This window comes from Aethalodelphis obliquidens, unplaced genomic scaffold, assembly GCF_003676395.1.
Source record: "Aethalodelphis obliquidens isolate GAN/ISIS:26980383/991018 unplaced genomic scaffold, ASM367639v1 scaffold2, whole genome shotgun sequence".
In the NCBI taxonomy this organism is placed as follows: domain Eukaryota; kingdom Metazoa; phylum Chordata; class Mammalia; order Artiodactyla; family Delphinidae; genus Aethalodelphis; species Aethalodelphis obliquidens.
Window position 1 is genome coordinate 35,139,159 of NW_020837946.1, and position 11,382 is coordinate 35,150,540.

General features: G+C 42.4%; 1 pseudogene; it reads right to left on the minus strand.

The window, feature by feature from the left end:
* Positions 1–1,381: 1,381 nt before the first annotated feature.
* Positions 1,382–6,202, minus strand: LOC113625377 (beta-1,4-galactosyltransferase 5 pseudogene; annotated as a pseudogene).
* Positions 6,203–11,382: the final 5,180 nt, after the last annotated feature.

Here is an 11,382-nt window from a genome sequence, read left to right on the forward strand (position 1 = left end):
ATAACTTAATAAAACTGTTATAAAGAAGTGAGTAATATTGTGAACACTTCAAATTACCATGAAAATGTTAACCCCAAGGGAGGACTGTTTGGATGGAGTTGCTGCCCAGCACTGACTCTGAGTGCAGCCTTTCAATGCTTCTATAGTTCGTTAAAGTGAGGTCTTCTGGGCTCATATGGCAGCGTGAATTCAGCTTTGAAAACTCACTCTGCTCCAAACACATACATGGATAAACACATGGATCAAATACAGAAATACAGAAAAAGAGTACTAAGAAATTCGACTGACAGAAAAGGCGAGATTAATACCTTACTGGGCCAGTCATGGAAGAGAGATTTTTTTTTCTCTAATTCTCTGTATTTAAAAAAAAATAATGGGGGGAAGGGAAATAGGTGAAGGAGGTTAAGAGGTACAAACTTCCAGGTGCAAAATAAATGAGACATGGGTATGAAATGTATAGTGTGGGGAATATAGTCCATAACTATATAATATCTTTGTATGGTGACATATTGTAACTAGACTTACTGTGGTGATCATTTTGAAATGTATAGAAATATCAAATCACTGTATTGTATAACAGGAACTAACATAGTGTTGTAGGTCAATTGTACTTCAAAAATAAATAAACAAACTCATCTAGAAATCAGATTTGTGGTTACCAGAGGCAGAGGGTGGGGGGAGGGGAACTGGATGAAGGCAGTCCAAAGGTCCAAACTAAAAAAAAATTATGTTTTAAAATTTGAGATAATTGTAGATTCACTTGCAGTTGTACGAAATAATATAGCGAGACCTTATGTACCCTTTACTCAGTTCCCCCAGATAACACCTTGCATAACTATAGTGCAATATCACAATCAAACTATTGACATTGCTATAATTCAATGATCGATCCATATTTCTTAAGTTATACATGCACTTATTTGTTTGTGCATTTAATAATGTGCAATTTTTTTTTATGTCACCTCTTTTTTTTTTTTTTTAAAGCTGTTGGGGGTAGGAGTTAATTTATTTATTTTTGGCTGTGTTGGGTCTTTGTTTCTGTGCGAGGGCTTTCTCTAGTTGTGGCAAGCAGGGGCCACTCTTCATCGCAGTGCGCGGGCCTCTCACTATCGCGGCCTCTCTTGTTGCGGAGCACAGGCTCCAGACGCACAGGCTCAGTAGTTGTGGCTCACGGGCCCAGTTGCCCCGCAGCATGTGGGATCCTCCCAGACCAGGGCTCAAACCCGTGTCCCCTGCATTGGCAGGCAGATTCTCAACCACTGCGCCACCAGGGAAGCCCAATAATGTGCAATTATATATTGCATGTATAGATTCATCTAATCACTTCCACTGTCCAAATAGATAAGAGGTCCATCACCATAAGGATTCCTTCTGTTACCTCTTTTTTTTTTTTTTTAATGAAACCAAAGAGAACACCAGAGATGTAGAAGAATGGTTGTGTGGAGTTTCCTTTGCCCTTCCTAAAACACAGCTGCCCTGTGGTGGGTCTGCCTCTTTGCTCTGAAGGCCAAGAAGCTCCCTAGGCCATTCGTGGCGGGATGGTGGCGGATCACAGCTTTGGTTCTGGAGATTGTGGAGGAGATGGGACATCAGGGCAGAAGATGGGGCAGAAGAGCAGCCTTGTGAAAAGAGAAAGTCAGTTCCCGGCCTTCTCCCTCAAGCCCAGAGAGTCCAAATGGTGAAGGCGTTTTGTGCATGTGCTCTGTTCACATTTTTTCCTTGAACCCTGTGATCCTTCATGAGACACTGGATTTCTGTTTTCTTCTTCTGCGGAGCCCCTAGACATGTCGTCAGGCTGCTTTCTTGGGGGCGGTGGGTGAAGCAAACATATCTTCTCCCCTCATCTCAGTACTCGGTCACCTGAGCCAACTCGGGTGTCAAATTGACAGTAATATTTTTATACAAGGCATCGTATGTGACGTTTGCAAAGTAGTTCAAGTTGTTGAGACCGTCCAGCCCTTGCCGTTCTTTGGACTTCCTCAGCAACGCGTACCTTCCAAGAAACTGGACTTCTCCTCGGTGGTGATGAAGAATGGACTTGTACTTCCCTGTGTTACCTTCCGGCCGACTCACAGAACAGCCTGCATTCTGTACTCGGTTCCACAGGTCGTCATCTTCTCCACCCCAACCCCAGAAAGCATTAGGAAAGCCGTTGATTTTCTGAAACTGTTCCACTGTTAAGCCGCTCACTCCGCCAAAGAACACAGTATAAGGAAGCAGATACATATACTTATCCAGTTTAGTTGCAAAGTGCCTTGGCATCTATTCCACATCCGTAATAGTTACAATCGCTTTCTGGTATATGATCCACATCACGAAAAATAAGACAGTCCCAGTCCAAGTCCTTCATTGCTTCTTGAAAACCCACATTAAAAAGCATGGCTCGGGCTTCCCTGGTGGCGCAGTGGTTGAGAGTCCGCCTGCCGATGCAGGGGACGCGGGTTCGTGCTCCAGTCCGGGAAGATCCCACATGCCGCGGAGTGGCTGGGCCCGTGAGCCATGGCCGCTGAGCCTGCGCGTCCGGAGCCTGTGCTCCGCAACGGGAGAGGCCACAACAGTGAGAGGCCCGTGTACCAAAGAAAAAAAAAAAAAAAGCATGGCTCGATTAAAGGGTTGGGTGCCAACTTCCTCCACCTTATAAAATGCAAACTGTAGGCGCTGGCGCTGGGGCATGGGAATCAGGTGTGGGAGCAGGACCAGGAGGTGCTCATGGCGGTTCCGGAAGGGGATAAGTATTGCCACCTTCCATCGAGGAATGCAATCCGATGGCTTCCAGTGACCTCCGAGCTTGATGGTTGGGTCTCTAGAGAAGAGTTCATGGACGGCATCCATTCCAATTTCACTCATGTTTATGGCTATGGGGCCCTTCATGGAAGGGAGCCTTTCAGGGCAGGTATGGTTTGCAAAGTAGGTGAAGTCTTCAGGAAGCAAAGTTGTGGTTTGTAGGAAGGTTTCGCTGTGGTTCAAGTCAAGAGGATAATCTGAGTCATTCACGCTGCTGTTCCTCTTCGCGTAAGCGCTCCGAACTACCTGCTCGTAAACCTGAGCGCTGATCGTTCTCATGTTGTCCCAGATGAGAATGGCTTGAGCCTGCATCATGAAGAGGTAGGTGTTCACTGCTAGTGTCGGAGGGTCTCCTGCAGAGGCGGGGGATGGCTGTGGCTCACCGCGGGAACCAGGACACTGGCAGCAGAAGCCCTGGGAAGCACTCCCTGGCGTTAGCCCTCCCAGAGTCCCATTCTACTGCCTTTTTATGACCACAGACACCATCTTCCCCGCCCATTACTATCCCCTGGCAACCACTAATCTGTTTTCCATCTCTAAACTTTTGTCATTTCAAGACTGTCAATAAATGGAAGAATCACAGAGTATGGGACCTTTTTGAATTGCCTTTTCAAACTCAGTACAATTCATTTGAGATCCATCCAAGCCATTGCATGTATCACTTCCTTTTTACTACTGAGTAGTATTACATGGTATGGATGTACCACAGTTTGTTTATCCATTCACTCACTGAAGGATCTTTGGATTATTTTTAGTGTTTGGCTATTACAAATAAAGCTACCATGAGTTATGTATATATTTTTGTGTGAATGTTAAGTTTTAATTTCTCTGGGATACATGCCCAGAATTTTTTTCAATCTCCAAAACTAAAAACATAATAGGATGAAATCATGTATCTCATACGGTTCTCACAACTAGTCTTTGAGCCTGATCTGGACTACTGTACCCATGTTAAGAGATAGAGAAACTGGAATTATAAAAATGATTCATCAGATTACTCCAAATGTAAACTTTGAAGTTGGAATTCTTTCTCATTAAGGCCTTGTTTATTCTTTAAGGCAGCCCTTTTAGAAGGGAAGTTTTCTCCATACCTTGAAACATGATGTTATCTGCCATCTCTGAGATTTTTCATCTTAGTTTAGGTACTGATATCTAAAATATCCAAATTCTGCACACATTTAGATGTCTGTGATTTTGAAAATTGATCCCTATCCCTTTTCTCTTAATGAAGAGAGCAGCCCAACCACTGCAGACAATGAGGAATGCATTAGCACCAACTGGGGAAGAGCAGGAATTCTGCAAACCCTTCATCTGAAGCTAGCTAGCAGCCAGAAATTCCTCCTCCCCATAAGCTAGAAAACAGCTGTCCCTGAAAATTGTTGCTCCAAAGAAGGAATTACTTACACTCTTTTCTTTAACTCAAAAGATCAAGGCCTGGCAGAATGGAAGACCAAATCATTTGTCTGTTTATTCACAAAGGGCAGATTTAGCATCCCCAACCTCTAACTGGCTACAACCTGCAAAAGCAAAACTGGAAACCAAGAACCACCGAACCCTAAGCGTCATTATAGCTTCCTTTGACCGTTTCATTTTATTCAATTGGGCTACTCACTGATTACATTTTTGTCAATGTTTTTCTGTGAAGGAGATGAAAAGACTTAAAGACTTAAACCTGTGATCAGCAAAACCTAAGAAAAAAAAATTCTAAATCCATCAATCCCAAAATGTGCATTTCAGAAGATAGGGAGCCGGTCTAATTTAACAATATGCTAAACGGGTAAAATATTTTGCCTTAGAATTAAACTCGTCAGCAGTGAACCGTGAAGCTTCTACAGTCTGTCTGGAAAAGACAAGAAGTGGTCGGGCTCTGCTGTGAGAGCCATGAATTCAGCTCGGGGTGGGCAGAGGACCAAGGGACCTGAATATGCCACTTACAACAACTAATTCAGATTAAGTGACTTAAATCTATATCTACCTTTCCTGGATCCTGGGTTGGACTTACATATGAATAGAATTGATCCTTGCCAATGAGATGGGATTTCACAAAATAAAACAACAATGACAATAACAGCTAACATTTATCAAGTGCCAGCATAGGGCTAAATGCTTCACAGGGATTATTTCCTTGAATCTTCATGATACTCCTATGAGGTAGGTATTATTATCCCTATTTTACAGTTAAGGAAACTGAGACTTAGGATAAGTAACTTGCTTATGATCTCATAGCTATTAAGTGACGAATCTAGGCTTCAAATCTGTGCATGTGTAATTGTCGGAATTCAAGTTCTAAACCATATGCTCAGGTTTTTACTCTTAAATTTTACCATTAGAAAGCCATTTTTTTGGCATAAGACATAGTCCCTTATTAATTGCCAATCTCCTTTGAAGGGATTACATGTTAAGGCGTTATCAATTACCAACTCCATTGTCAATGAGTTCTTCAAACCCTTACAGCTTGATAACAAACTGGGAGGAAATGCTTCAAAGAAACAAAGGGGAGTGGGAGTGGGAAGTCTAAAGGAGGGCAATGAAGTTGTGGAGAGGCTCTGGGACTCTACAAGAAGGCTGGAACCAGAGTCACTATGACTGCCAACAAGCCTGCCTGAAGAGACAGATTTAGAGCCAGCCCACTTTTATCCTTCTATCTGTAAAAGATATTCACACTGACACAGAACCAGCCCTACTCACTGCCCATTCTTTTATGCTATAATTAACTTTATTGATACTTTTAGGAGCCAGTAGTACACATCCCCCAAAACTGCCCATATGCTTTCATCTACTCCTTTGGGTCTTACATTCCAATCTTCTTGCCTCTGTTGATATTCAGTAACCTTTGATGAGTAAGGAATCCATTTACAAATTAAAAGGATAGATAGGAGTGGAAATGAACGTGAGCTGAGGATTTGTTATGCACCAGACACTGTGCCAGAGATTGACATACATAACCTCATTAAATACTCTCAGCAACCCACCCAGGATGGGGTATTATCTCTGTTTTACATAAGCAGAAACCAACAACCAGAGCCCACCCACAGTCTCACAGTTTAGTAAAAAACCAAGCACAGCTCTTTCCAGACTCCAACTTCCATTTTTGAGCCACTACATGATAAAGTAAATGAACTACAAAATAAATATCTTTGAAATGAATCCCATATTAAAATTAAAACAATATTCAAAGGGGAGCAGAAAGGGAGCTGATATCTCATATGGATCTTAGTAGTCAAGACATAAAAGAAGGTTGGATTGGACTGGAGGGGGGAAAGATAGTGAAAGTGATGGTAAAGAAAAATTAGCCAACCAAATGCCTCAGTTGGTAGTCACTTGTTTCGTGTGGTTGAAAATGACACACACTGGTCATGATCAACAGAAAGATGGCCGAGGTTTTGAATCCTCAAATCCTTACCTGAGAGGTGGACATGTGCAGTTTACATTCTAAATAAAGGTACATTTCTTGTTACAGTGATGGTTGGGGCCCCAAAGCCCAATGTGGTCTCCTGGCGAGGTGGGATAGGCCACCGTGAGCCCTGGCTCCCAGCTGGCCTTCTAGTAGCAGCCAAGCAGGAGACAGTCCCAGCCTTCTCATCACCCTGTTACAAATGAAGCTTTCCTGGTTCTCTGCCCAAAGTGAGAGCTTTTAGCTTTTGCAGCTCTCATTGGAGTTTTCCCTCCAGTCCTTAGCATGACTTTCTAAATGAAGGAAAGGATGCACAAGAAAGTGGCAAAATTATGTCCTTGTCTCATTCCCAAGTGCATTTCTCTTGGCTTGAGGAAGAAAGCTTTGTTCTTCTCTTCAGGTAAGTGTCTAATCACCCCCTCTTCACCCTACTGGTGAAAAAGGGATTTCTATCCTAGGGTTATGGAAATGGCCAAAAGCATGACACGTAACACTGCACAGCAGTTTATCAGTCATATACTCATAGCCCGGGAGAGGAGGACACAACATACCACACATTGTCATGTGGGGACTTGGGAACAGAGTGAACGGTCGGGGGCTGTGGGAGACTGCAGTTGTAGTATCAAAAGGGTAGTATCAAATCAGGTGCCTGCTGAGTTCCATGTGATTGGCTTATTTGAATAATTCCATGGGCAGGCAGGGAACTAAAGCCTGCTACTCAGGGATGAGCAGGCTCTGTGGCTGGTTCCCAGGATAAGGCTAGAAGACCTTAGCCATGGGAGCAGAGTTGTGGGGGGGAACCTGTGGTTAGGCCATTGGAAGCACTCTCAGTTTCCCTCAGATGTCAAGGCACATCTGTTGGGCCTTATACCACAGTAGGAATATCATTAATGGAGCAAACGAAAATAGAGAAGGAACTGTACAAGTTTTGATTTGTGTATGTCCTTCTTCAATTCACACGCCCTAGAAGTAAAGAAACATACTGTTCCTCCCTTTTTGTTCCCCTTCATGAAGCCTTGGAAAATATTTTGTCCTTTTTTTTTTTAAAAAAATATTTATTTATTTATTTATTTTGGCTGCTCCAGGTCTTAGTTGCAGCATGTGGACTTCTTACTTTGTTGCAGAATGTGGACTCTTAATTGTGGCATGCATGTGGGATATAGTTCCCTGACCAGGGATCGAACCCACGCCCCCTGAATTGGGAGCACAGAGTCTTACCCACTGGACCACAAGGGAAGTCCCTACTTTGTCCTTTTTGATGGAACACCTCAGTAACTGGACACTTAGTTAGTGTCATTGTTTGAGGAAGCTAATTTTTATCTGAGCAAATGCTGCCATCCAAGTTTTTTTTTTTTTTTTTTTTTTTGCGTTATGCAGGCCTCTCACTGTTGTGGCCTCTCCCGTTGCGGAGCACAGGCTCCGGATGCGCAGGCTCAGCGGCCATGGCTCACGGGCCCAGCCGCTCCGCGGCATGTGGGATCTTCCCGGACCGGGGCACGAACCCGTGTCCCCTGCATCAGCAGGCGGACTCTTAACCACTGCGCCCCCAGGGAAGCCCCCATCCAAGTTTTTTAAATTAATTTATCAAATAGTTATAGATACTCTAAGTACAGACCATTTGTATTGGAGCTGTATCAGTCAGAGTTCTTTGGTTGCACACAGCAGAAACAGAAGCTGGTTGATTTTAGCAAGAAGTAATTTATTGGACTGGATTTGAGTAGATCAGAAATGCACCCGCCCCCCCAAAAAAGCTTAAGGAACCCAGATTCAGAAAGAACAATAATTTGGGCAGCTCTGCTGAACTTGTCAGCAGGAACGAATGGACGCTCTATTGAGGGCAGCATAGTAGGAATGAATTAGCTCTAACACAGTCACTGGCTTTAACATTCACATTCCAGGAAGAGTCTGACTGGCACAGCTTGAGCTTGGCCAGGGGAAGGGGGACACATTGAGTGAATGCTGAACCCAATCTGCAACAGGTTGGGGATGGCTTCTCAAAGGAAAATCAAATGACTGTTTACCCTAAGAAAGGAAAAGGGATTCTGAGCAGACAAAACAAAACAAAACAAAAAGAGGTATTTATTTCTAGAGATACTTTATTACCTTATGTGAATTAGAAAATCAATGCTTATCAAATGAAAGAGGTAAATCATATTTTGGGTCATTTGTGGTGCTTTCTACCGTGTCATTTCTGTTTGTGTATATACTTTCTCATTTCATCAGAATGAAGCATTTTCAGTGCCTCAATACCTGGTTGTAGGGTAGATTTGTTATGAACTTAATCCTCAGATGGGTCAATCTGCCTTTAAGCCTTACCTCTTAGTCCAACCACAAGAATGGGTCTTTTAAACTTTTTTCACAAAGACGTAGGGATAGGAGTGGTTCAGTGGAAACTCAGTATGTTGAATGATTTAAAAACTATTTAGGGGCTTCCCTAGTGACACAGCGGTTAAGAATCCACCTGCCAATGCAGGGGACACGGGTTTGAGATCTGGTCTGGGAAGATCCCACATGCCGCAGAGCAGCTAAGCCCATGCGCCACAACTACTGAGCCTGTGCTCTAGAGCCCACAAGACACAACTACTGAGCCCACGAGCCACAACTACTGAAGCCTGCATGCCACAACTACTGAAGCCCGCGTGCCTAGAGCCCGTGCTCCACAACAAGAGAAGCCACCGCAATGAGAAGCCCACACACAGCAACGAAGAGTAGCCCCCGCTCGCCGTAACTAGAGAAAGCCTGCACGCAGCCACAAAGATCCAACGTGGCCAAAAAAAAAAAAAACTGTTTAATGAAAGCATTAAAAAAGAATTTTTTTTGGCCACACCACCTCACAGCATGCAGGATCTTAATTCCTCGACTAGGGATGGAACCCACGCCCCCTGCAGTGGAAGTGTGGAGTCTTAACCTCTGGGCCGCCAGGGAAGTCCCAAATGAAAGCATATTATGTGCACATTGCAGTGCTAGACTCATGGGCAGTAAAAAGATAGATACACACAACAAAAAGTACAACTGCCTATACCTAAGGAGTTTACAATGAGCATATGCACACACAATTAAGTGAAAGTTCAAATAATAAATATGTAACCCAGATGCAGCGGAAACCCCACATTCCTTTCCCTCCCAAAGTTACATGAAGAATCCCAGAGGCTTGTATACTCAAGGTCACTTTTGAATCTTAGTATATACTACCCCTGGAATCTTATTTTCACATTTATTTCTGCCCTACAATTGCTTCCTTTCTCTGATCTGTACCAAACCAGCAACACTCACACTTTTTTTAAAAAGGCATATTTGAGTATAGCAAACTTCACTCAAACTTTGGAGAAACGAAGAGGACTCACATCACAGAAGAGCTAATAGGTTAAAAAGTATTCGATTTCTATATTTTTAAAAGTTCTTTGGATATTCCCAACAATTAAGTCCCCAGCATCCTGCTATGTATTTTAGCCCTCTCCTTCTCTCATTCCTTGCCAGTAATTTGTCCCATGTTATTATGCAACGCATTTCAGCTCTCCTTAATTCAGCCCCAGTCCTCTCTTGGCAAATCCCAAGCTGTTAGACTCAAGCTCTAAGAAGAAGCTGGCTATGGGGTGGTAGGCTGGGTGAATAATTAAAGTCTTGCATAACAGTGCACCAGCCCTCTGCTCTCAGAGTTGCAGGCTCTGTTCTTTGCCCCAGGACTGTGCCCCAGGATACAACCTTCCATTGGCCAAATAAATGTAAAATCTGATACAGAGCTTTCCAAAGGTGGTTGCTGGGACCAGAAAATCAGGATAATTTAATGCCTAGTTAATATATGATCACTATGCAATCCCCAATGGAAAAAGAAACAACTTGTACATCTTTCCTTCTGCTTTCCTTATCAATTATCAAAAGAAAGTTTGCTCTATTCAGAACCTGTCACTGCCAAAGAAGCAGAGATTTTCATTTGAGCTAGGGAAATGCACTCCAGCTCCCAATCCAGGTCATTAATAAATATGAATATACAGCCAACAATCACCAATTATTTGAAGGAAATGAATAACATAAAAGAGAGGGAGCAAACTCAGAGAGCGGAAGAACTAATTCCTAAAGAAACAGAGGTAATAGAAGAAACCAGAAATAAGAGTTAATAGAGTCAAGAGTATGTCACATCCAAAGGAAGAACAGATGGCTGTGAAAAAGAATCTATCAGAATCCTTGGAAATTAAAAATATGATCACCAGAATAAACAACAGATGGCCCAAATAACAGAATTTACATAGCAGAAGATAAAGTTAGTAAATTAAAATATCTGGCCAAGGAAATTTCTGAGTGTGCAGTAAAAAATAATAAGATGAAAATAGGTGCAAAATTAAGAGATAGGAAAGAAAGATACAGGAGATCCAACATTCACCTAACTGGAGTTCTAGAAGGGGAGAAAGACCAAGAGAGAATAACCAAAAAAGCAATTAGGTAAGCTCATGAAAAATGCTCAACATCACTAACCATTAGGGAAATGCAAATCAAAACCACAATGAGATACCACTTCACATCAACTAGGATGGCTATTATAAAAAAACAAAACAGAAAACAACAAACATTGGCAAGGATGTGGAGAAATTAGAACCCTCTTGAATGCTAGTGGAAATGTAAATGATACAGCTGCTGTGGAAAATGGTATGGTGGTTCCTCAAACACAATTAAACAGGGACTTCCGTGGTGGTCCAGTGGTTAAGACTTTGCCTTCCAATGCAGGGGGTGCGGGTTCAATCCCTGGTCAGGGAACTAAGATCCCACATGCCTCATGGCCCAAAACATAAAACAGAAGCAACATTGTAACAAATTCAATAAAGACTTTAAGAATGATCCACATTAAAGAAGAAAAGCAATCTTTTAAAAAAACAAACAAAAAAACCAATTAAACATAGAATTATCATATGATTCAGAAATTCCTCTTTTAGGTATATAGCCAAAAGAACTGAAGGCAAAGATTCCAACAGATATTTGTATACCAGTATTCACAGCAGCATTACAATAGCCAAAAAGGTGGAAACAACCCAAATGTCCATCAATGGATGAATGAATAAACAAAATGTGGTATATCCATATTATAGAATATTAGCCTTAAAAAGGAATAAAATTCTGATATCTACAACATGGAGAAACCTTGTAAACATGCTTAAATGAAACAAGCCAGAAACAAAGGGACAAATATGGTCTGATTCTACTTATATGAAGCC